The sequence below is a fragment of the Rhinoraja longicauda genome, chromosome 33 (genome assembly GCF_053455715.1).
Source record: "Rhinoraja longicauda isolate Sanriku21f chromosome 33, sRhiLon1.1, whole genome shotgun sequence".
NCBI lineage: Eukaryota > Metazoa > Chordata > Chondrichthyes > Rajiformes > Arhynchobatidae > Rhinoraja > Rhinoraja longicauda.
The window spans coordinates 2,346,778-2,369,359 of NC_135985.1; the positions used below are offsets into that span (position 1 = coordinate 2,346,778).

The window sequence follows — 22,582 nt, forward strand, 5'->3', positions numbered from 1 at the left end:
TGAAGGAATATTGTGCTCTTTCATCTTCTGCCTCCGGGATATTAATCATTCAATAAAGTTCTGGAGCCAGAAGCGAAGTATTGGAGACAAACGAAACTACCCGCCCGTGACCGCGTGGGCTTTCTCCGGGTGCTCTGGTTTCCTCCCACACTCTAAAGACATGCATGTTTGTAGGTTAATTTGCTTGGTAAAATTATAAATTGTTCCTATTGTGTGTTAGATGGTGCTAGTGTACAGAGTGATCACATGGACTCGGAGTTGACTTGATGGGCCGAATGGCCTAATTCTGCCCGTATAACCTATGAACATTTGATAGTACTTGCCTCAACTACCTCCTTTGGAAGTGGCAGATTTTTGGTAAATTTTGCAGAATTGTTTATAAGTTCGAGTAGCAGAATTGGGCCATTCGGCCCATCAGGTCTACTCCGTCATTCAATCGTGGCTGATCTATCTCTCCCTCCCAACCCCATTCTCCTACCTTCTCCCCATAACCCTTGACACCCGTACTAATCAAGAATCTATCCATCTCTACCTTAAAAATATCCACTGACTTGGTCTCCACAGCCTTCTGTGGCAAAGAATTCCACAGATTCACCACCAATATTGTGCTGATATCACTTGCTTTGCACACAAACCCCAGTTTACCTGCTAATCCACACATTTTAACTAAATGAAAAGTAGACTATTCAGGAACATTAAGCCTCGACAAACCTCTCTCTCCATCCCTCCCCCTCGCAAGTGGCTGGACCACCTTCAATGTCGTCTTGTCAAGGCTCATTGTCTGTAACTCGTTTTCACCTAGATCCCAGCTAACCATGGCCTGTCTCCTCTATTATCTTACTTTTTTGCACACCTTTCATTCATTTGTTCTAAACACAAAATGCTGGGAGTAACTCAGCGGGACAGGCAGCATCTCTGGATAGAAGAAATGGGTGACGTTTCAGGTCGAGATCCTTCTCCAGACCGATTTGTTCTACATCTTTTCTACATCTCTGCCTATTTCTCTCGTTTTCCCTTTCCCCTGACTCTCAGTCTGAAGAAGGGTCTCAAGAGAGAGCTAGATAGAGCTCTTAAGGATAGCGGAGTCAGGGGGTATGGGGAGAAGGCAGGAACGGGATACAGATGAGAATGATCAGCCATGATCACATTGAATGGCGGCGCTGGCTCGAAGGGCCGAATGGCCTCCTCCTGCACCTATTTCCTATTGTCTATTGTCTATTGAAACGTCACCTATTCCTTTTCTCCAGAGATGCTGCCTGACCTGCTGAGTTACTCCAGCTTTTTGTGTCAGCCTTGGGCGTATACCTTCATGGGTCATGCTGATAACCAAATGGGTTATAATTTATGAGACCAGCGTTGCGTTGCATTGCAGACTGTGGCACGGTTAAACAAGGATGCACTGTATACAATGCATCGAACGCAAAGCATTCTCCTTCTCGTAAGTGGGAACACACAAGCTAAAACACATCTCGGCCAATCTCAATGAAAAGAGCCGACCATTCAGAAAACCCCCCGGTAATTAATTAATTACAAACATCAATTTCAGGCTTAATAAATTGCGCCGATGTGCTGGAAGGAATTGAATGGAGGAGCTCAGTGGCGGAGGGGATGATATGGGAATTAATGGGTATGTAAATCGCTATTTGTTTTGCAAATCCATTAGACGGGACTGTCTTTGGAGGAAGGATTGCAGTGTCAGAATGCCTGTAATGTGTCTCAGCCTTAAACCCATTACCCTGATTCCTCTGGGACTCGCCTGTAAGGCAGGGCATTGGCAGATTGTACTGTGCGACCCTCGCCTGTGATGACAGCGGAGCTCCTTCGTCGTGTTGACGTGTGCAGCCCCTTTTCCCAGCTCCTGCTGTGCGTTGGTCAGACTGTCCAGAGGGATCCCCTGTCTGTGACCGGCTCCCGGTAAGAACGGCTCCCTCCCGAACAGCTGGTGCCCTGGTCAGTCAAGAAGGTGACCTGCTCGCTGCTGCTGTGGCTTTCTCCCCTCCCTGCCAGACTCAGGGTTTGTTGCAGCACTTTGCCGGCTGCCATGGAGATAGAGTGGATGGCCTGTTCCTTATGTAGTGAGCTGCTGTAACCATGGTGAGACAAGGGTTCTTCCAGGCGCCAGCCAGGGTCGAGAGGGATTTCCTCAGCTCCTGCCACGACGTGGGATTATCATTAACGACCTAAGGTTTGTGTGCTGCAAGTGAAGTTAGGTGACTCCACCTTCTCGGAGGTAATTGTGATGGAAATCAGGCTTTTAAATGTGAGTATTTATTCACAAACTGCTGGAGTAACTCAGCGGGTCAGGCAGCATCTCAGGAAAGAAGGAATGGGTCGAGACCCTTCTTCAGACTGAATGTTTTAAATGTGAGTATTCCTCTCTGTCTTCTTCTTGCGTTTGAGGCAGCAGAAGTTATGAAGTCTGCTGTCTGTGTTTGTTGTGGTTCGCCTGACTGAGGCCAGTTGTCAGGGTTCACCACGGGGAGGTCGACAATGTGAGCCCTTTCCTCTCTGTTAAAACGATGTATTTGTAGGTGTGGGAGGCAGGGGGTGGGATGCAGGGAACCCACCAGCCAGCTTCACCACTGAGGAGTTTCCCCAATCCATTTAGCACACTGCTGCAGGCTTCTGACTCTTTTCTATTCCAAAGAAGCTTGTAATTTATGCTTGCGTTTCTCCTCCTTGTGAACAATAACTTGACTGTCTCGCACTTCACCGGTATGTGGGCGAGGAAATCACTGGACTTTAACGCCTGGTTTTCAATTCCACAAGTGCATATCGCAGGCTGACCAACACTAATTCATCGAAGGTATCACAAAATGCTGGAGTAACTCAGCAGGTCAGGCAGCATCTAGGAGAGAGGGAATGGGCGATGTTTTAGGTCATCAGACTGCTCCTTCTTCAGTCTGAAGAAGGGTCTCGACCCGAAACGACACCCATTCCTTCTCTCCTGAGATGCTGCCTGACCTGCTGAGTTACTCCAGCATTTTGTGAATAAATACCTTCGATTTGTGCCAGCATCTGCAGTTATTTTCTTATACTCTCTTATTCTAGGAGAGAAGGAATGGGTGATGTTTTAGGTCATCAGACTGCTCCTTCTTCAGTCTGAAGAAGGGTCTCGACCCGAAACGTCACCCATTCCTTCTCTCCTGAGATGCTGCCTGACCTGCTGAGTTACTCCAGCATTTTGTGAATAAATACCTTCGATTTGTGCCAGCATCTGCAGTTATTTTCCTAATTCATCGAAGATAGACACAAAAAGCTGGAGTAACTCAGCGGGACAGGCAGCATCCCTGGGGAGAAGGAATGGGGGACGTTTTGGCTTCTTCAGACTGAGAGTCAGGGGAGAGGGAGACGCAGAGATACGGAAGGGTAAGGTGTGAAAACGAGACATCAAAGAAGATGAGGCTCAAGGAAAATGTAGAATAGATCATTGTTCGTTAGGGAAAGATGACAACGAAGTATATAAAGATAAAAGTAGGAGGACAGTCAGTCTGGTCGGAGAACTGGGATGGGGAAGCAAGGGTTACTTGAAGTTAGAGAAATCAATATTCATACCGCTGGGTTGCCAAGCATGGCAACTTTGTGGTTCCAACTGAAAGGATTATGCTGGGATTAACGGGAAATTTGTTCGTTTGTTTTAAGGAACAAAATAGCTTTTCAACGTACTTTGGTACACGTGACAATAGACGAAGCTAAACTAAGACTCGGATTGTGTGCCGGTAGAGTTGCTGCCTTGCAATACCAGAGACCAGGTTCGATCCTGACTACGGGTGCTGTCTGTAACGAGTTTGTACGTTCCCCTTGTGGGTTTTCTCCGGGATCTCCGGTTTCCTCTCACATTCCAAAGAAGTACAAGTTTGTAGGTTAATTGGCTTTGTATAGTTGCAAATTGTCCCTTGTGTGTATAGGTAGTGTAAGTGTGCGGGGATCGCTGGTCGGCGCGGACTCGGTGGGCCGAAGGGCCTGTTTCCACACTGTATTATCTGTAAACTAAACTAAACTCCTTTTCTGCTTTAGGTTTAATTAATTGACCACCTGCATATTCATGCCATAGGAGCAGAATTAGGCCATTTGGCCCATCAAATCTCCTCCGCCATTCAATAATGGCTGCTTTCTTTCCCATTCCCCTGCCTTCTCCCCATAACCTTTTACACTCACTGTACCAATACTGCAAAGGTTGGTCGGTTTATTGGCCATTGTAATCTTCCTCTGCTCTGCGGGTGAGTTGAAGAATCGGCGGGGGGGGGAGTTGAGGAGAAATTTTGACAATAGGTCGCAGGGTAAAATTAGTGAGGAATGAGATTGCTGCATGACATAGGGTTGCCAACTGCTCCGTATTAGCCGGGACATCCCGTATTTTGGGCTAAATTAGTTTGTCCCGTACGGGACCGCCCTTGTCCCGTATTAGTAGGGTTGCCAACTTCCTCACTCCCAAATAAGGGACAAAGGGTGATGTCACGCCCCGCGCCCCACGTGACCTCACCCAGCCAGCGGCCACGTGCTCCCGCTCCACCAATGGCGGCCGCCATTGGTGGAGTGGGAGCACGTGGCCGCTGGCTGGGTGAGGTCACGTGGGGCGCGGGGCGGTGAAGCCACCTCGTCCCGTATTGGGAGTGAGGAAGTTGGCAACCCTACATAGACGCGATGGGCAGAATCACCTCTAACTTGTAAAGAAATGTGGGGGGGAAAAAAGCAGGTAAAACAACAGGTCAAATGTCCCTTGTTATTATGTGCTTTGGGTGGGGAGTGTTTGAAGTGCATAACTTAACAAAGGGCTGAATATTGCGGGTGTATTTAAGGAGGTCGGGTCAAGAAGGTTGTTCACTGCCATCTGTTCGAGGACAATTGGGGATGGGCAAAATTGGTCAATAATGGTCTTATTGGTGCCTCCAGACCCTGAAAATGAATACTTGTAAAAATGCATGTGTGGTAGAAATAGATAAACTTCCTCAGTTAGGCGATGCGTGCAGGAAGGAAATGTAGATGCTGCACTGAAGATAGACCCAAAGTGCTAGAGTAACTCAGCGGGACAGGCAGCATCTCTGGAGAGAAGGAATGGGTGACTTTTTGGGTCAACAGACTCCTCCTTCCTCAGTCTGAAGAAGGGTCTCGACCCTAAGCCTCACCCATTCCTCCTATCCAGAGATGCCGCCTGTCCTGCTGAGTTTCTCCAGCATTTTGCGTCTATCTTTACTTGGATGAAGAAACTGTTCTATCGAGGGAGGCGAGATAGTTTGAGACTGTATTCCGTGGAGTTGAGATGAATGAGGGGTGACCTTATCAGACGTATCAGATCCTAAGAGTTCCAGTCAGGGCAGTTGTGGAAATGTTTTCACTGGTGGGAAAGTGACCAACTTAGGACACTGCTACATAAATAAGGAACAGCTGCTTACACCTGAGGTGTGTAGAAACATCTGCTCTCAGAATGGAATGGAATGCTTTATTGTCACATGTGGCAAGGCACAGTGAGATTCTTTGCTGCGTACCCGATGTATACAAATAGTGGCCACCTACAGCGCTGACAAAGTTACAAAACACGCCGGCTCCTCCTTTTAGACAATAGACAATAGGTGCAAGAGGAGGCCATTCGGCCCTTCGAGCCAGCACCGCCATTCAATGTGATCATGGCTGATCATTCTCAATCAGTACCCCGTTCCTGCCTTCTCCCCATACCCCCTGACTCCGCTATCCTTAAGAGCTCTATCCAGCTCTCTCTTGAATGCATTCAGAGAATTGGCCTCCACTGCATTCTGAGGCAGAGAATTCCACAGATTCACAACTCTCTGACTGAAAATGATTTTCCTCATCTCAGTTCTAAATGGCCTACCCCTTATTCTTAAACTGTGGCCCCTTGTTCTGGACTCCCCCAACATTGGGAACATGTTTCCTGTTCTCTTCCCCCCCCCACCCCCGTTCCCACGGCAGGTCCTCCATTGTACATTGTTCTTCCACCTCCCCCACGGTGGTCCCGTCCTCCCCCACGCTCCCATCGACTGCCGACCACGGGTCGACCGGTGGGCCTTCACCCCCACCACTGGGGTTGTGGAATCCGGAAAGACTCTGTGGAGATATTCCGGGTGGAGGCGGGTGAGGATCGAGGAGTTGGCACAGGGAGGAGGAGGAGGAGATCGGCCGTGATCATGCTGAATGAGGGGCCATGTTTGAGGCTCCTGCTCACTATTTTCTGGTGGGAGGAAAATCAATATTAACCACTCAGGCCAAACGGCTCATTTTTGGACTCTCAGACGCACTGTGGTCTACACTGTGAATGTGATGTTGTATATACTGAATGAGGTATTTGTATGTCACAAACTGACATCTCCAGCCCTCTCTGAAACCACACTTTGAGTATGAATGGGAGAGCAGCTGGTTTGCAGGGATGATCACTGACTGACTCAGGCAGGATATTGCTGTGGCTTTAATTAAAATGTAATTTAATTTAATCTGCCCTCCAGTTCCTCAGTGGGTGCGTCTGTGTCTGAGTCCCATTATTTAATGGGAAAGGATGAATCCAAACTCTTTTGAAGTCTCGAGGTTTTGCCAGCTGACCCTGACTATCTCTCGGTTGTTAAGTTACAAATCGAACAAATCTGGACCCTGAAGTATTTCTGTTAAGTTTTGGGAGGTTCATCTGGGAGACAGTTTGCTCCATCCAGACTGAACAGTGAAGGATTAGGACACGGTTTTCATTGTTAGATGATCAAAATGTAATTACAGCCGGGAATATTGTAACTGGGAAGTTTGGAATCTTGTGCTGCAGGATTAAAGAGTTACGCAGACAAAATGTGTAGGGAGGAACTGCAAATGCTGGTTTACCCTGAAGATAGACACAAAATGCTAGAGTTTCTCAGTGGGTCAGGCAGCATCTCTGGAGAAGCTGAAGAATCTGTCTGCAAAACAAACAAACAAAGACAATCTCAAGAAGGGTTCCGACTCGAAAGGTCACCCATTCCTTCTCTCCAGAGATGCTGCCTGACCCGCTGAGTTACTCCAGCATTTTGTGTGGGCCCTGGTATCTCCAGTCCATCCCCCCCTCCCACCCCCCCACCCCCCCACTGCCCACAGCGACTTGCAGACTCACTGGGTTGTTGAGATATCTTAGAAAGCCAATGAAATGTTGGCTTTCATAACAAGAGGAGTATATACTGGAATTAGGAGGAGGGGGAGTTCAACGAGATCTGGGTGTCCTAGTGCATCAGTCAATGAAAGGAAGCATGCAGGTTCAGCAGGCAGTGAAGAAAGCCAATGGAATGTTGGCCTTCGTAACAAGAGGAGTTGAGTATAGGAGCAAAGAGGTCCTTCTACAGTTGTACCGGGCCCTGGTGAGACCGCACCTGGAGTACTGTGTGCAGTTTTGGTCTCCAAATTTGAGGAAGGATATTCTTGCTATGGAGGGCGTGCAGCGTAGGTTCACTAGATTAATTCCCGGAATGGCGGGACTGTCGTATGTTGAAAGGCTGGAGCGATTGGGCTTGTATACACTGGAATTTAGAAGGATGAGGGGGGATCTTATTGAAACATATAAGATAATTAGGGGATTGGACACATTAGAGGCAGATAACATGTTCCCAATGTTGGGGGAGTCCAGAACAAGGGGCCACAGTTTGAGAATAAGGGGTAGGCCATTTAGAACGGAGATGAGGAAGAACTTTTTCAGTCAGAGGGTGGTGAAGGTGTGGAATTCTCTGCCTCAGAAGGCAGTGGAGGCCAGTTCGTTGGATGCTTTCAAGAGAGAGCTGGATAGAGCTCTTAAGGATAGCGGAGTGAGGGGGTATGGGGAGAAGGCAGGAACGGGGTACTGATTGATAGTGATCAGCCATGATCGCATTGAATGGCGGTGCTGGCTCGAAGGGCTGAATGGCCTACTCCTGCACCTATTGTCTATTGTGTATTGTCTAAAGGCTGCAGTTACCAGGATGTTGCCTCTCTCGCTTCCTCTCTACCACTGAGGTGAAGCTCACTGTCCTATTTAGTTTAGTTTAGAGATACAGCGTGGAAACAGGTTCCAAAGGTTTGCAGATTAATTGGCTTCTGTAAGTTGTCCGCTGTGTGTGGGATAGAACTAGTGCACGAGAGACCGCTGGTCGGCACGGACTCGGTTGGCCAAAGACCCTGTTTCCATCCCGTATCTCTAAACTAAACTAAACTAAAAACTCTTGTGTCTCATGTGCCAAATGAGTCACCTGAACCCCATGTAACCTGTGCTTGTTGAGCCATGTGTATCATTGCAACACGGCTTCTAAATGTTACTCAGAAGTGAGAGGTCTTGCATCTAACGAGGACGGAGATTGCTACCAGATGAGGCTCCAATAAGTCAGCTTTTAAAATGTTTATTTTCCTTTACGAGTCCGGAGGAGCAGTTCAGCTCCTGTGGACCTGATTAGGGTAGGTTTGATTTCCTCCTCCACTGAGAGCTGGAGGTTTAACAGAGGAACAGGCCACGGCAGATGTTCCCCCACAGGAACCTCCGATTCTCCTGGGGTGAATGGGTCAGCAGCCGGTGGGAATTAGATGAGTTTCTAATGTAAACCTTTAGACTTTAGAGATGCAGTGCGGAAACAGGCCCTTCGGCCCACTGAGTCCGCGCCGACCATTGATCATCCCGTACACTATCCTACACACGAGGGACAATTTTACAACTTAATTAAGCCAATTAATCTACAAACCTGTACGTTTTTGTAGTTTGGGAGGAAACCAGGGTGACATCACCGCCCCGCGCCCCACGTGGCCTCACCCAGCCAGCGGCCACGTGCTCCCGCTCCACCAATGGCGGCCGCCATTGGTGGAGCGGGAGCACGTGGCCGCTGGCTGGGTGAGGCCACGTGGGGCGCGGGGCGGTGACGTCACCGTTTGTCCCTTATTTGGGAGTGAGGAAGTTGGCAACCCTACTAATACGGGACAAGGGCGGTCCCGTACGGGACAAACTAATTTAGCCCAAAATACGGGATGTCCCGGCTAATACGGGACAGTTGGCAACAACACTCAGAAGGGACAGTCCTGTTTCCTCCACCTTCTTGCCAACGTTGAGGCAGTAATGAGTCATTTTGGGACAACACTTGGCAGCAGAAACACAACTGATCCAAATCTGCAGCAACATGTTAGTTATTAGTTATTTTTGCTCACTGTTCCGTGATCTGGGCGCTGGTTCCAACAGGATCTATAATTGATGGCTCCTCGGACCACGGTTTAGATGGGGGGGGGGTTTGCCATTCAGGAAACTCAGCCTTAACAGCTCAGGGTTTCAGGCAAGTTTATACAATATTCAAGACCAAGCTTTTAGCAAGGATGATTGGGCAGCTTGGAGCCAGCCGAGTGCGTGGGAAAGCTGTGCCTTGTGTTGTGTTATGGTGCAGCAGTGATATCCAATGGGGGATTCTGACCGGCTGTAGAGTGAGCTGTGGCACGTTGATTCATCGTTTGCGGGCACTACCCTGCGTACTTAGCTTGGTGCAGCGAAATCAGCTCAGACAGCTGTGGAGACGAGGGTCACCAACTGTCCCGTATTAGCCGGGACATCCCGTATTTTGGGCTAAATTAGTTTGTCCCGTACGGGACCGCCCTTGTCCCGTATTAGTAGGGTTGCCAACTTCCTCACTCCCAAATAAGGGACAAAGGGTGACGTCACCGCCCCGCGCCCCACGTGACCTCACCTAGCCAGCGGCCACGTGCTCGCCCTCCACCAATGGCGGCTGCCCGGGCCGTGACATCACCCTTTGTCACGCATTTGGGAGTGAGGAAGTTGGCAACCCTAGTGATAGTGTGTGTGTGTGTGGGCGCATGAGAGTGAGTGTGTGTGCGTGTGTGCGTGTGCATGAGAGTGAGTGTGTGTGAGATTGTATATGTGAGTGTGAGTGCGGTGTTTATAAACCTGCTGCTTTCAATGTGTTGGAGGTGCGTTGGCAGTACAATAACTTGCCAAGCACAGCACGAGAACGATTGACCTCAGCAAACTACAGAGTGGCAAAATCATTAGTTTGGTGAGCATTGAGTCAGGTTTTGCAAAAATATCTCCTCACCGCAGTATGGAACAAAGTTTCAAATAAAATGCTGAAAGAAAACTCTACCACCGCACAGAGAAACTTAGCGGAGCCTTCTGTCTCCAGAGAGAGGCAAAGTTGCAGCTCTGCAGGGATGGGAAGGTGGGATGTTGGCAGGGGCTGGCTGGCTGTGGGGAGATATCTGTGCCAGGAGCTCATCTTGAACGGTACAAGGAACTCCTGGCAGTGTAACATGTAGCATGTGTTGATTAGTGCGGTTGTCAGGGGTTATGGGGAGAAGGCAGGAGAATGGGATTGGGAGGAAGAGATAGATCGGCCATGATTGAATGGTGGAGTAGACTTTAGTTTAGAGATACAGTGCGGAAACAGGCCCTTCGGCCCACCGGGTCCGCACCGCCCGGCGATCCCCGCACATAAACACTATCCTACACCCATGAGGGACAATTGTTACATTTACCAAGCCAATTAACCTACAAACCTGCACGTCTTTGGAGTGTGGGAGGAAACCGAAGATTTCGGAGAAAACCCACGCGGCCACGGGGAGAACGTACAAACTCTGTGCAGACAGCGCCCGTAGTCAGGATCGAACCCAGGTCTCTGGCGCTGCATTCGCTGTAAGGCAGCAACTCTACCGCTGCGCCATTGTGACCCTATGGTCTAATTCTGCTCCTATCACTTATGATCTTGTAACAGGACGTGGGCCCAGCCATTTCATGTGTTACTCCATCCCCTCGCCTCACATCTTCTCTCTGTTAATATTATCACTATAACATTTTATTCCCATCTTCTGCATTTGCCTCTACAACCTCCCCTTCCACGTCTCTCTGCTATCAGTCCTCATTATTCCCAGATGTAGCAGGTTCCACCCACTCACCACCAAGTGGTTTTCTTTGCATTCCCATCAGGATTTCTCCGTGACTATCTGATAATGAGAATCTCTGGTTCTGCTGCACCCTGTCGCTAGGAAACATTCTCTCTGCATCCAATCCCAGCAAAACACTAATGTTAAAGATATCAAGGGGATGGATCGTTTCTGTTCATTTCTTCCTGAGATGGTTCCCCTTGGATTTCTGGTGTCATCCTTGTAAATCTTCTGAGCAACCTCTGCAAGACCTCCTCATTGTGTTTCCAGCGTGGTAACTAAAGAGGTGGTCCAATCAAGGTGAAAGAAAGAAGGAAGTAATCCAGACACAGTCTTTGCCAAACTGTAATGCTAGTTAACTACCAAGGGAGTTATTCATCCAGGGACAAAAATACCCTCGAGATTACATTACAAATCTTCTCAACCGGCTTCCTTATCCATAGTAAACGTGAATTCATGAAATATAGAGTATTAAAAAGGAACTGCAGATGCTAGTTTATACCAAAGATAAACAAAAAGGCTGGATGTGTAGGAAGGAACTGCAGATGCCGGTTGAAATCGAAGGTAGACACAAAAAGCTGGAGTAACTCATCGGGACAGGTAGCATCTCTGGAGAGAAGGAGTGGGTGACGTTTCGGGTCGAGATCTGGATCAGTCTGAAGAAGGGTCTCGACCTGAAACGACACCCATTCCTTCTCTCCAGAGTTGCTGCCTGTCCCGATGAGCTACTCCAACATTTTGTGTCTACCTTCACAAAAAGCTGGAGTTACTTAACGGGTCAATAGACAATAGGTGCAGGAGGAGGCCATTCGGCCCTTTGAGCCAGCACCACCATTCAATGTGATCATGGCTGATCATTCCGAATCAGTACCCCGATCCTGCCTTCTCCCCATACCCCCTGACTCCGCTATCCTTAAGAGCTCCATCCAGCTCTCTCTTGAAAGCACTCGGAGAATTGGCCTCCACTGCCTTCTGAGGCAGAGAATTCCACAGATTTACAACTCTCTGACTGAAAAAGTTTTTCCTCATCTCCGTTCTAAATGACCTACCCCTTATTCTTAAACTGTGGCCCCTGGTTCTGGACTCCCCCAACATTGGGAACATGTTTCCTGCCTCTAACGCGTCCAACCCCTAAATAAATCTTATATGTTTCAATAAGATCCCCTCTCATCATTCTAAATTCCAGTGTATACAAGCCTCGTTGATCCAGTCCAGGCAGCATCTCTGGAAAAAATGGATAGGTGATGTTTCGAGTCGAAAGAGGGGTCCTGATGGGAAATCGCCTATCCTTTTTCTCCACAGATGTTGCCTGACCCGTTGAGTTACCCCGGCACTCTGTGTCTATCTCAGCTGTTCCTGGATGAATCACTCAGGATCCAAGATCTTTGAGCTGGCGTTGTGGGAAGGTTGCACAAGGAGAAAGTCACCATTTACATTTAGACTGAATATTTAATCATCAGGAAATTGCGGCTTTTACAATTATCTATCGTATAATTGCAGAATCCATCAAGTATTTTAGTGACGTGTAATTTATGCACTCAGCCAAGGTTTAACAGCACATATTCCTGATCGCACACCCACACCAATCTTCTGCTAAACATTAGCATGGAGCTTTTAATGGGCTATCACAGTGGCAGAGAGCTACAGATCCAACTGACCACTCTTGGAGGCATGTTTTTGTTGTAGAGATACAGCGCGGAAACAGGCCCTTCGGCCCAGCGAGTCCGTGCCGACCAGCGATCCCCCATAAACCAACGCTATCCTACACACACTAGAGACAATTTACAATCTTTACCAAAGCTAATTAACCTACTAACCTGTACGCCTTTGGAGTGTGGGAGAAAACCGGGGCACCCGGAGAAAACCCACGCAGGTCACGGGGAGAGCGTACAAGCTCCGTAAAGAAAGCACCTAGAGTCAGGATCGACCCCGGGTCTCTGGCGCTGTGAGGCAGCAACTCTACCCACTGCGCCACTGTGTCGCATGTGTGTTGGGCAGGGAGTGAATGGGGATAATGATACACCTGCTAACACCAATGGGCTTGTTATGAGTTGAAGTACAGCCAGACTCCATCCATTGTGTGCTTCTGGATATAAACCCTGTGCCTTTAACGTACCAGAAATCTCCAGTATGTGCACAGCGTCACTCAATCAATACTTTCTATGTTTAATCTTTCTTCATATCGGCTGTCCCCAAAGTTACCAATGCAACCACAGGCAACATGAACTGCTCAGATACACACAAAATGCTGGAGTAACTCAGCGGGACAGGCAGCATCTCTGGAGAGAAGGAATGGGTGACGTTTTGGGTCGAGACCCTTCTTCACAGTTACTCCCTCCAGCAGTTTGGGTCTACCTTCAATTTTTAAACCAGCATCTGCAGTTCTTTCCGACACACATGAACTGCTCAGGTGTGGATGCAAGGAACTGCAGATGCTGGTTTACAACAAAAAAAAAGTCATAAAGTGCTGGAATAACTCAGCCAGGCAGGAAGCATCTATGGAGAGCATGGATAAGTGATGTATCGGGTTGGGATTGTGGGAGGAAGAAAACTGGAAGAGAGGAAGGGGAGGACAAAACATGACAGGTAATTGGTCTGAAGAAGGGTTCCGACCTGAAACGTCACCATTTCCTTCTCTCCAGAGATGCTGCCTGACCCGCTGAGTTACTCAGCATTTTGTGTGTGTCTCAGGTAATCGGTTGATACAGGTGAAGGGGGGGTTGATAGGCAGATGGTGGACAAGAGGCAGAGATGAAAAGACAAAAGGTGTGAGACAAAATGATTAGTTTCGTTTATTGTCACGTGTACCGACGAGGTACAGTGAAAAGCTTTAGTTGCGTTTTAACCAGTCAGTTGCAAGCCAACACACGATTACAATCGAGCCATTTGCAGTGTACAGATACATGATAGGGAATAATATTTTGTGCAAGGTAAAGCTAGTAAAGTCCGATCAAAGATCAAATGATTGAGGAGTTGAAAATTGTGAAGCTAGAGGAAACAATGTAGGGGGGAAGGAGAGAAATAGGGGTGAGTCCAGGTGGGGAAACTTGCAAAAAATTATATTTAGCTCTCTCTGTATATAAATACATTATATATATATCTATTTAATTTTATTTCTATGTTGCAATATTTAAGAATGATTCCTGCCTTAGTAAAATAAGTCATGTGGTCCATGGTATTTTACATTTCGATTTGCTCTGTTCCAATTATGTTCCAATGGTCTATAAGTTGACTGTGAGCCAAGAGTAATTATATGCTGGAAGATTACCCTTGCATTGATTTTGTCTGCAAAGATCGGATTCTGTTCATTAGCTCAATCAGTTCAAAGTATGTTTAAATACAAATAACTTAGCATTAGATCTATGAAGATTGTACATCGGAAGATTATACATCGGAAGATTATACAGCGGTAGAGTTGCCTCCTCACAGCGCCAGAGATCAGCGTTTGATCCTGACTGACTACGGGTGCTGTTTGTACGGAATTTGCACGTTCCCCCTGAGACTTGTGTGGGTTTTCCCCGGCTGCTCCAATTACTTCCCACATTCCCAAAGGCGTACAGGATCGTGGGTTAATCGACTTCTGTAAATGATCCCTTTAGGGTGTGCAGGATAGAACTAGTGTATGGGGTGATTGCTGTTCCGAGCAGACAGGGTGGGCCGAAGGACCTGTTTCCACACTATATCTCTAAAACTAAAACTGAAACCAAAGCATAGGACAGAGTTTAGGACATGGCTCTTAACCAGATTATACTTTGAATACAACCAATTTTAAACTTTTTGTTACTGGGATATATCACCCTTATAGAGTCACGGAGTCACAGAGTGATACAGCGTGGAAACAGGCCCTTCGGCCCAACTTGCCCACACAGGCAACATGTCCCAGCAATACTAGTCCCACCTGCCCGCGTTTGGTCCATACCCCTCTAAACCTGTCCTATCCATGTACCTGTCTAACTGTTTCTTAAATGTTGGGATAGTCCCAGCCTCAACTACCTCCTCTGGCAGCTCGTTCCATACACCCACCACCCTTTGTGTGAAAAAGTTACCTCTCAGATTCCTATTAAATCTTTTCCCCTTCACCTTAAACCTATGTCCTCTGGTCCTCGATTTCCCCTATTCTGGACAAGAGACTGTGCATCTACCTGATCCATTCCTCTCATGATTTTATACACCTCTTTCAGATCACCCCTCATCCTCCTGCGCTCCAAGGAATAGAGTCCCAGACTACTCAACCTCTCCCTACAGCTCAGACCCTCTAGTCCTGGCGACACCCTTGTAAATCTTCTCCCTACCCTTTCCAGCTTGACAACATCTTTCCTATAACACGGTGCCCAGAATTGAACACAATACTCTTAAATGTGGCCTCACTGACGTCTTATACAACTGCAACTTGACCTCCCAACCTCCATACTCAGTAGGAAAAAAAACTGCAGATGCTGGTTTAAATCGAAGATGGACACAAAATGCTGGAGTAACTCAGCGGGTCAGGCAGTATCTCGGGAGAGAAGGAATGGGTGACGTTTAGGGTCGAGACCCTTCTTCAGACTCAGTCTCATTCCTTCTCTCCCGAGATGCTGCCTGACCCGCTGAGTTACTCCAGCATTTTATGTCTACCCTCGATACTCAGTACTTAGGTTGTGGTATGAGAACTGCTTGGGTTGCAAGTAAACTAGGAGAAGCTGGTGATGCTTAAATACAGTGGCTGATGTTTACCTGTTTGACAGCATGACATGCTGGAAATCATTTTTGAAACTTCTGCTAATCTTGGATTTTTGATCCTTGTAGACTTCTAGCTGGATTTTATAATTTGTACTTTGCTGCAAATTAAACATTCCTTTACAAAGTATTCTTCTTAAGTTGGCATTTGTTAACTTCTTGATTAAACAGCCTGTAATTTTCTCCCTTAGCTCCTCTCTAACCAGTATTTACTTGTTTGTATCGATGTTTATTCTTTACTATATAATCTGTTGGCTCTTCATTTGAAGGAATTATCTTCCTTTTACAGAAGTCCACGCCAAGTGGAATTACGGGAAGATTTTGATATACTCCAGTTCCTGTAATACTGTAAAACACTGCCAATTAAAATCATACTTCTCTTTTTTTTACAGTTAGAAACCATATTATTTGTGTGTTTAAAGAGACAGAAATTTTTGGTGGCACGGTGGCGCAGCGGTAGAGTTGCTGCCTTACAGAACCAGAGACCTGGGTTCGATCCTGACCACGGGACCTGTCTGTATGGAGTTTTATGTTCTCCCTGTGACCGTGTGGGTTTTCTCCGGGTGCTCTGGTTTCCTCCCACACTCCAAAGATGTGCAGGTTAATTGGCTTCTGTAAATGCGCTGAAGAGTCTGTTTCTGTGCTGTGTCTATAAACTAAACTATAATTTCAGGTCAATGGGCCTCGACAGAATTAGGAAAATAAGAAACCAAGCTTATTGAGTTACGATGAAGTGGAGGGAAGGCCACATGGAGAAGTGCAAAGTTGTTGAGGTCACAAAGACCTTTAAAACAAAACTGCATCTGGAGTCAGAAATAAAAAGCAAAACAAATTGAATCTGTAAGATGCATCGAAGTACAGATGCTCCCCGACTAACGATGTTTCGACGTACGATATTTCGACTTTATGCTGGTGCAAACGCTGGGCAACGGCAGCGAGCCGCAGCTCGCTTCAGGCCGCGTGATCAGGTGTAATAAACGCAATTCGACGTACGATATTTTCGGTTTGCGATGGGTTTATCAGAACGTAACCCCATCGTAAGTTGAGGAGCGCCTGTACGTAGGGAGAGAGTAGGAAACGGTGTGGTTAGTTTAGTTAATTGTCACGTGTACCGAAATACAATAAAAATATCTTTGTTGCGTGCTAGCCAGTCAGCGGAATGACTATACGTGATTACAATCGAGCCGTCCACAGTGTACAAGATACAGGATAAAGGCAATAACGTGTAGTGCAAGACAAAGTGCAGCTAAGTCCGATTAAAGCTGGTTGGAGGGGTGAACTGAGGGCTGTCGTGTACCGAGGCAGGTATGCTAGGCTTCGTTGGAGCAATGCGACAGGGTGAATCAGCAAGGTCACAGTGAGTGGGACTATGAATGAAAGTGTACTTACACTGCCCTTCCACCCATATCCCTCTCTCCGCCATTCCCTCTCTCCTCATCTCGCACCCTCATGTCTCCTCTTCATAAGTCAGAGGAGCAAAATTAGGCCATTCAGCCCATCAAGTCCACTCCGCTATTCAATCATGGCTGATCTATCTGTCCCTCTCAACGCCATTCTCCTGCTTTCTCCCCACAACCCCTGACGCCTCTAGACTTTGTCACTTACTCCACCCATCTGCCAATTGTACCTCCCCACCTGTATCCACCTATCACTTGCCAGGCTTTGTCCTGCTCCACCTCCTTTTGCCAGCTTGCCACCTCCCCAGTTCCAAGCATTTTGAAGAAGGGTCCCTACTTGAAACGTCGTCTGTCCAATCCCTGGGCAAATGCTGCCTGACCCGCTGAGTTCCTCCAGCACTTTGTGTTTTGTGCAAGATTGTGCCCCAGATTGAGTTCCTCCAGCACTTTGTGCTTTGCGCATCTGCAGTTTCTTATGTCTACAAGGAATGAAAGAGGCAGGTGACTGGAAGCTCAGAGGTGGTCTTGCGGGCACAATATAGGTGTCTACGGGTTGATCAGCCAATATGCACTGGCTTTCTACAATGTGTATCAGACGCAAAATAGTTATTAGACAATAATTACACCTCTCAGAACAATCTGTAGCTTTATGAAACAGGAAAAGGTTTGTAAGTTAATTTATGTGTCCAATTTTGAAGTATTTTATATTTTTGTGGATTAAGATTCACATACCAAAGTCCTTTTTCCAAGACTCAATTTTCTGCTTTGACATTTTGGTCATAAGTAAAAGCCCCATCATCTTTTAAGAGCTTCCAAATCAGTCCACTGAGAAAATCTGATTGCACTTTATTTCTGTGTGCTGCACGAATAATTTACCTGCACGTTTCATTTGGTTGTAGTTTGCGTAAAATTGAATAGATAATTTGAACCATTTTACATATGACCAAAAAGCAGCTTTTCACTGCTTGTGGACGGGCTAGGAGAGGGGCGTGGGTTCGCTGGTCGGTCCACACGTCCAAGGAGGTTGAAGGCTGGAGGCCCTGCAGCAGCCTGGGGCTCGCCTGGATCGGGCACCGCTCATAGCAACCAGAGCGCGGACTGGACTTTGGAAATGGCGCCAACACATGGCACCTCTTGCATGCGGGATCAGTGGACTATTTCTGTACACTTGCTAATTGGGGATGTGCTTGGGTACGGCAATACTCTACTGGGCTGTTTGTAAGAAAATAATTTCACTGTGTATTTGCACTTTCCACATGTGCCAATAAAAATAAAAGCCCAATTGACAGGTATATTGGTAGGAGAGGTTTAGGCAGATATGGACGAAATGCAGGCCAATGGGACTAGCTTAGATGGGCAGCTTGGTTAGCATTGATGACTTGGGCTGAAGGGCCTGTTTCTGTGCTGTAGGCGTCTATGTCACAGGTTAAGACCAGTTAACACAACACAGGTTGTTTACAGACTCCGTTCAGTTTGGGAGTGGTGAGACTGTCATCCTGTTCTGCAGCAGCTGTGAAAACTGACAGCATGGATATCTCAGCAGGACTAGAATGGGGAGAGCAGTGGACAGACGGAGGTGGTTCAGTATGGAAAATAGACACAAAGTACTGGAGTATCTCAGCAGGCCAGGCAGCATCTCTGGAGAAACATGGGCAGGTGACGTTTGGTGTGTAAAGAGATCTGGGTGTCCTTGTACACTAGTTCCTTAAAGCAGAAACCTGCAGGTAAAGCAAGTCATTTAGAAGGTAAATGATACCTTGGCCTACATTGCATGAGGCGCTGAGAACAGGAGCAAGGAGGTCTTGCTGAAATTAGACACGCTTTGGTCTCTCGCTCAAAAGTGCCTTTCAGTCTGAAGAAGGGTCCCGACCTGAAACGTCACCCATCCTTTTTCTCCAGAGATGCTGCCTGACCTGCTGAGTTACTCCAGCCCTTTGTGTCTTTCTTCGGTGTAAACCTGCATCTGCAGTTCCTTCCTCCACACCACAGGTGGTCCAGTGTGATTACCTCAACCAATCTAAAAAAAAGCATTTATCCCAAAGATTCAATAGACAATAGACAATAGGTGCAGGAGGAGGCCATTCGGCCCTTCGAGCCAGCACCGCCATTCAATGTGATCATGGCTGATCATTCTCAATCAGTACCCCGTTCCTGCCCTCTCCCCATACCCCCTGACTCCGCTATCCTTAAGAGCTCTATCTAGCTCTTTCTTGAATGCATTCAGAGAATTGGCCTCCACTGCCTTCTGAGGCAGAGAATTCCACAGATTCACAACTCTCTGACTGAAAAAGTTTTTCCTCATCTCTGTCCTAAATGGCCTACCCCTTATTCTTAAACTGTGGCCCCTTGTTCTGGACTCCCCCAACATTGGGAACATGTTTCCTGCCTCAAACGTGTCCAACCCCTTAATAATCTTATACGTTTCGATAAGATCTCCTCTCATCCTTCTAAATTCCAGTGTATACAAGCCTAGTCGCTCCAGTATTTCAACATACGACAGTCCCGCCAATCCGGGAATTAACCTAGTAAACCTACGTTGCACGCCCTCAATAGCAAGAATATCCTTCCTCAAATTTGGAGACCAAAACTGCACACAGTACTCCAGGTGCGGTCTCACTAGGGCCCTGTACAACTGCACACAGTACTCCAGGTGCGGTCTCACTAGGGCCCTGTACAACTGCACACAGTACTCCAGGTGCGGTCTCACTAGGGCCCTGTACAACTGCACACAGTACTCCAGGTGCGGTCTCACTAGGGCCTTGTACAACTGCACACAGTACTCCAGGTGCGGTCTCACTAGGGCCCTGTACAACTGCACACAGTACTCCAGGTGCGGTCTCACTAGGGCCCTGTACAACTGCACACAGTACTCCAGGTGCGGTCTCACTAGGGCCCTGTACAACTGCACACAGTACTCCAGGTGCGGTCTCACTAGGGCCAAAATTGTTTATTTGCTTTGAAGCGGTTGGTAGCTTGGCTGTGTCCCACGCGATTCCTGTCAGAAACATTTGTTCCCATTGAGCAAAAGGGCATTTTCCATCGTTGGGCGGAGTGGCGGGGATTGAACGGTGTGCTGATTGTATGTCGTGGAGTGAATGCAGTTGCTTTGTGCAACAAATACAACGGGGAAGAAAAGATGATTATACAGCATGAGACACTGTCAATTTGTTTTTGTTCTGGCCTTTAAAAGACCCCGTAGGACTGATGTGTGTCAACACGTTCTCCCTGCGTCAGATTCCATAGTAAATCACCAGTGAAAGGAAAGCACACCTCCCTACCCGCTGACTGATAACGTGAATCATCTCCCATGAGTATTATGACAACTGGAATAAGAATGTGGGTGATGGAAGTTGCTGTAACGAGCCTGGTTACACCAGCCGGGGCCCCAGAGATGAGAAGCTAAGCTCGTTCAGCGGCGCCAGTAAACATCAAATGCAGACGCTGCTTCAACTCTATGTGGGCGTCACGGTGGCGCAGCGGTAGATTCGCTGCCTCACAGCGCCAGAGACCCAGGTTCCATCCTGACCACGGGTGCTGGCTGTACGCAGTCTGTACGTTCTCCCTGTGGGCTTTCTCCGGGTGCTCCGGTTTCCTCCCACGCTCCAAAGATGTGCAGGTTTGTAGGTTAATTGGTTTGGGTAAAATTGTAGCCAATTGTTCGGCGATAGATTCTTACAATACAGGTCGAGAAGTTGGCCATAGAACAGGCATGTTATAATGTCGAATGCCGGTCGGCGTGGACTTGACGGGCAGAAGGGCCTGTTTCTGTTCTGTATCACTAAACTAAACTATGATTCTCCTGTCCGGCAACCTATCAACTGGCTAGGATGTAAAAAACAGATAGACACAAGAAGCTGCACCAACCAGCGATCCCCACACATTAACACTACCCTACACACATGAGGGACAATTCACATTTATACCCAGCCAATTAACCTACAAACCTGCACGTCTTTGGAGTGTGGGAGGAAACCGAAGATCTCGGAGAAAACCCACGCAGGTCACGGGGAGAACGTGCAAACTCCGTACAGACGGCGCCCGTAATCGGGATTGAACCCGGGTCTCCGGCGCCGTGAGGCAGCGACTCTACCGCTGCGTGACTGTGCCGTCCTTCTTCACAGATGTTGCTTGACCCCCTGAGTTACTCTAGGGTTCTGGATCTATTTCCTCTTCTGTCCAGCCTTTCCCAATCTTCTCCGCTTTTGAAAACAACCTTATATATCTCTCTATTCACAAAATGCTGGTGTACAGAATGGCGGCACGGTAGCGCAGCGGTAGAGTTGCTGCTTTACAGCGAATGCAGCGCCGGAGACTCAGGTTCGATCCTGACTACGGGTGCTGCACTGTAAGGAGTTTGTACGTTCTCCCCGTGACCTGCGTGGGTTTTCTCTGAGATCTTCGGTTTCCTCCCACACTCCAAAGACGTACAGGTATGTAGGTTAATTGGCTGGGTTAATGTAAAAATTGTCCCTAGTGGGTGTAGGATAGTGTTAATGTACGGGGATCGCTGGGCGGCAAGGACTTTGAGGGCCGAAAAGGCCTGTTTCCGGTTGTATATATATTATATGATATGATATGATAACTCAGCAGGTCAGGCAGCATCTCGGGAGAGAAGGAATGGGTGACGTTTCGGGTCGAGACCCTTCTTCAGACTGATGTCAGGGGGGCGGGACAAAGGGAGGATATAGGTGGAGACAGGAAGATAGAGGGAGATCTGGGAAGGAGGAGGGGAAGGGAGGGACAGAGGAACTATCTAAAGTTGGAGAAGTCGATGTTATATTTCTCTCCTGGTTCCGATGAAAGATCTCAGACGTCAAGCATTAATGCTGTTTCTCTTCCCACAGATGCTGCCTGACCTGCGGGGCATTCCCTGCATCTTCTGGCTTTATTTCAGGCATGCAGCATCTATATACTAAAACTCTCATTTGTTATCTTGTTTGTGACTGAACTTCAGCCAAAACGGTTCACGATAGCGCGACAATTTTAGGCCCACTTTACTCACCTTTGTCACTTTAGTGATAATGCAAGTAGTTTTATTGAAATCGGTGATATATTTTTAAAGTTATTCACATTTTTAAGTTTAAAAGGAGGGGAGGGGGAGGGGAGGGAGGGGGGAGCGGGGGAGAAGGGAGAGGAGAGGGGATTGGTGGGGGAGGACAGGGTGCTGCACTAATCCAGGAGAGGTTTGGGCCCAACGGTTCCACTTGGTCTAGTCTGCAGATATTTACATCTGCACCCACTGCAGATCCAGGCCGATCATTGTCACGCCTCGATGGTAATTCTTCACATAGCAAGTTATTTGCTATTCTCCATTCATCTGTCCTCTGTGTCCCTGCTCTTGCTATAACCACAGAATAGTTCAATCACTCACACAACTCGAGAAACACATTTACATCACTTCCAAAATATTCACTTGCACACAGATTGCAATGTTGAATAAATTGAAGCAACCGCCTTAATGTTAAGCACAAAATTGCTTTTGGGATCAATGCACATGATAAAACCGCAATTAATTCGTAGCCAAAGTGAGTTGAATTTGTGCCAAGTGGTTAGGGACATGTTAATAGTCTTGTGCCATTCCTCGGTGGAGAATGTAAACATAATGTTGA

At 47.5% G+C, this 22,582-nt stretch overlaps 1 protein-coding gene across 3 annotated transcripts in view; it reads left to right on the forward strand.

Annotated features, from left to right (window-relative positions):
• The window catches only part of sema4ba (sema domain, immunoglobulin domain (Ig), transmembrane domain (TM) and short cytoplasmic domain, (semaphorin) 4Ba), a 207,023-nt gene that overhangs the window by 72,866 nt on the left and 111,575 nt on the right, over window positions 1-22,582 (forward strand). Inside the window, exon 1 of one of the 3 annotated variants that reach the window (XM_078427033.1) lies at window positions 1,928-2,185. The exons of 1 other annotated variant lie outside the window; for it this stretch is intronic. The gene's annotated coding sequence lies outside the window, so the exon portion shown is untranslated. Of the gene's footprint in view, window positions 1-1,927; window positions 2,186-2,287; window positions 2,365-22,582 lie in introns of those variants that run through there. One more of the 3 variants, XM_078427034.1, reaches the window with a different exon arrangement.